Below are 4256 nucleotides of genomic sequence, written 5' to 3'. Positions count from 1 at the left end.
CACTGGTGTCAGGACTCCAGAGGCATCTGCGGTGGCAGTGGATATTAAAAAAAATTCTGCAGGATTTCTCTAATGTTATTCAGGCCCTTTCACTAAAAAACACTGGTTCTCTGAATGAGAAAGGAAGGGAGGTGTCCAAGGAGCAAAACCCTGGCAGGGCCGTGACTGCTGTTAATGATTTTTGAGTCCTTTGGAAGATTGACGTGGGCTGTATTTTCATATCCCGTATAAAACAGTTACTGCAAAAGTCATCAGTATGGTGGAAAAAAAAAGCACCTTCTCATGTACATGCCCACTGAAAAGGCCATGAGAAATAGGACCTCGAGTTTTTGGTGGATGCTTGCAAACATTTCTGAAAACGTCATATTCTTCTAAGGTGAGAAAAAAAAATAGTCATCTTTCCCCTTCACACTTGAAAACTGTAAATATTCTGCTGTCCTGATTTATCCTAAACTCAGAATCCTCGAAATTAAATCATTAGTTCACATCTTGTTTAGTCAGTCAACAAGCATTTATTAGATGCTTACCATGTGGCCGGCACTTTGCTAAGGCCTGGGAATACAGAGTAAGGCAAAAACAGTTCCTGTCCCCAAAGAGAATCACATTCCAATATGTAAGACAACATGCACACAACTACGTGTATAGGAGGTATGTAAAGGGTAAAGGGGAGGTAGTCAAAGAGGGAAGGCACTAAGGTCAAGGGGGCATTACTGAAGGTGACCTGCCTGTCAACCCTGAGAATGCTCTGAACGGTTAGATGCATCTGCAAATCTCCTGGAGGTCTGTGTTCCCTCCAAAGATGCAGATCACTCTTGATCCACAACTTGTACATCCTATGTTACTCTATTCTATGACCACTGGTAAATCTGCCACAGAGGGAGAGGGTCCATTCACTGTACTTGAGGCTTTCTTCAAGGTCTCCTGACATCACTTGTGCGCCAATGGAGACCATGGATTGTCCATTTGTTATCCTTCAGTCTCCGTATGTGTCCAGCTCACTTTCTTTCTTGGTCATTTATCTTTCTGATGACATTCTTTTGTGTGCAGTATTGGTAGCCAGAAGAACTGTGGTTCAAGTCTTGACTTTGACACACACTGGCTGTGTGACCCTGGGCAAGTCATTGAACCTCTGGGTGCTCTAGGCAAATCTCTAAGGTTATAAGGATTTATATATAAGTATGTATATAGCTAGAGATGAATATTTCGATACTTGGTTAGGTTGGTCCACAGATAGATGTCACAGATCACTGCTGGGCCTATACTCAAAGTCTCTCCACCTTAAATATTAAATGCTCCATGGGCATCTCTTTTGAAAACTGAGGGCTGAGTGAAGTAACTGGTGATATTCAGCTCAGAGCAGAGGTGTTAAACACCCAGTCCTCAGGACACATGTAGCCTACAACATTCCCCAGTACCAGCTAGCAACAGATGTAAATGTAGTTGCTATCTGATTTTAATGTGTTGAGGTTTAATTTTTTTTAAAAAAGAGATATATGAACATGTGTGGCTTCCTAAGTCAATATGCAGCCTGTGCAGATTCTTATATGTGGTTTTGTGCTTCATTCCCCTCTTTCTATTCGAATTGGACATCACTGGTCCAGAGGAAAGATGCCCTAGCAGGAACATGACAGTTTCCTTAGAGTATTTGAAATGGCAGATTTGAGGACAAGGGATGAAATTCATTCTGTTTGGCCCCAAAGAATAAATCTAGAAGTAAAATTGAAAATTGCATGTACAGGAAGATTTAGGTTCAATGTAAAGAAAAGGATCCCAAAAATCAGAGCTGTTCAAAAGCTGGTCAGGCTGCCTTGGGAGGCCTTGGGTTTCCCTTCACTACAGGGACAGCAAAAGCCTGATGACCATTTTTTATATGGGATATCATAGTGCGGATTTTGTTCAAGGCAGGTCAGTCAGGCAATAAACATTTATTAAGCACCTACTATGTGCCTAATAATAACACAGGCACTGTGCTAAGGAATGAGACAGGGTGGGAAATGAAGAGGAGGCTGGCGGAGGTCCCCTCCTTACATGGAGGCTCTGAGAAGAGCTCTCCCCTCTGACCTCCAATCAGAGGGAGGGGCCCCACGGGCAAAAGGAACCAGTGTGAAATGAGGTCCAGAGCTGAAGTGATCTTGCAGGATGAAGAAGTTCCTGGAGAATGATGGAAAAGTCCCAAAGAGTGAAACCAGGTGGGAGATGAACGTGACTGAGGTTGCTTCCAATTCTGAGAATCTGCAACATTGTCTATATCTGGCTAACATGGCTACCAAACCTAGAGTTACCAATACTACTTTGGGCTCTCTTAGGGGTTAAGATCTCTATAACCTGTAAACAAGAATATACCCCCAAATCCCCTTGAGAGCTGGTCTTATAAACCCATAAGAGTTTGACAGTTGGCATCAACAGTGTTCTTCTTTACATAATGGAGAGAGCAGTGGACTTAGAAATAGGAAGACTTGGGTTCAAATCATGCCTCAGAGACACACTAGCTGTGTGACCATGAAAGAGTTATTTAACCTCTCTGAGGTGCAAGCAGCTCCCTGAAACTCAGTGCTAAGTTAAAGTTACAAACTGGATTGTGGGCAGAATTCCCACACTCTTGAAATTAAATTAAAGATCCTCGGAGGGGAAAGAAGACTCTTCAACTCCTGCCATTCCCCTGAATCACACACACACACACACACGCTCTCTCTCTCTCTCTCTCTCTCTCTCTCTCTTGAAAAACCTTGGGAATGTTTATAGAACATCCAGCACCGCTCTCACTTGCAGCCTTCCAAGGGAGTAAGGAGCCTGTTGATGCTGCTCCAACTTTTGCTTCTCTCTCCCTTGCTTAGAGACGAGAGCAGCTGTAGGTCTGTATTCAGGACTAGGCCTAGTTTTATTCTAGTACTGTTTGTCTTCCAGATCTGGAGGGAGGGAGAGCCTGGCTGCTTGATTAGCTCTCTTTCCTTTTCTTCGGGTGGTCCAGAAGCACCTCTGGGCCTCTGTCACTGCAGGGCCTGCTTGATACCCTGCATCTGTTCCGACCTAGACATGAGCCACTTAGCAGAGGCCTGGCTTTGCAGTCACTGGCTCTCCCTTTGTCTCTCTTCCTTTCTCTTGTTAATGGGAAAGCCCACAGGGAAGCAGCTGAAAGATTCTGTCATAGGTCCAGCAAAAGAGAATGGAACTAATATCTTACTCATCTTGGATGCTGTGCTCTCTCAATCCTACCTAAAAGATTTCCAATTTGGAGGAGGTAGGAGAGAAAGCAGTAATAAAAAAGTTTTCTTGAGATAATCTTATGTCAAATATAACTCTAAAGGGGCCTCTGCTACCTAGAATTTGCATGCTACACATGCCCAATTCTTTTTTAATCTCTCTTTTACAATTGTCTGAAAATCAGTTTCTTTATAACAATGATGCATAAACCAGCCTATTCAATCAACGGCTAAAATCTGGTTTTTAAGACACATCACCAAGCTAATAGCAACATTTCCTTTCTTTCTTATCAAAACTATGTCCTATAGTCTCACCATCAGTCTACCTCTGACAGAGTTTGGAATCCAGGTTAATAAAATAATAACTGACATTTATATAGTGCTTACTATGTGGCAGACACTGTGCTAAGGGCTTTACAATCATTATCTTATTTGATCCTCACAACAACCCTGGGAGGTAGGTGCTATTATGATCTCCATTTTGCATTTGAGGAAACTGAGGCAGAGGTTAAGTGACTTGCCCAGGGTCATTACAGTCTAAGGTTGGATTTGAACTCGAGTGATCTATCCACTACGACATTTAGCTATTGCCAAACATTCAGATGAAGAGAGAAAAATTCAATCAGTCACTCAGACATTTTCCATTATCCTTGAAACCCAACTCCTGGATACTTGACAGAATTTTTCAGTTTCCACCCTGGTGCTCGGCATCATGCAGATTGGATCACCAGATGGAATTGCTAGCCACCTGATCCCGATCCTGGTCAGTAAAAAGGCTCTGTCTCCACTAAGTCACATCCACTCTGCTCCTCTCTAGGAGGGTGGCACCAACTTGCTATATAGGGGGCATGGATTATTGTGGACTGACCAGTCAGAATTGACTATCAGTCCCACCTTTGGCAAACTCTGCTTCTTCCTCAAAACTTGCTGTTCCTTAGTCCTAGTTAACTGACATAGTGCAATGGACTCCTCCACAGGAATCTGACAAAATGTGCTTAGCTCTAGTGTATTGTTTTATTCTTGGAATAAATAATAACCAATACATAATGAAACACA

The sequence above is a fragment of the Trichosurus vulpecula genome, chromosome 1 (genome assembly GCF_011100635.1).
Source record: "Trichosurus vulpecula isolate mTriVul1 chromosome 1, mTriVul1.pri, whole genome shotgun sequence".
In the NCBI taxonomy this organism is placed as follows: domain Eukaryota; kingdom Metazoa; phylum Chordata; class Mammalia; order Diprotodontia; family Phalangeridae; genus Trichosurus; species Trichosurus vulpecula.
Note: the sequence above shows the minus strand (reverse complement) of the source record.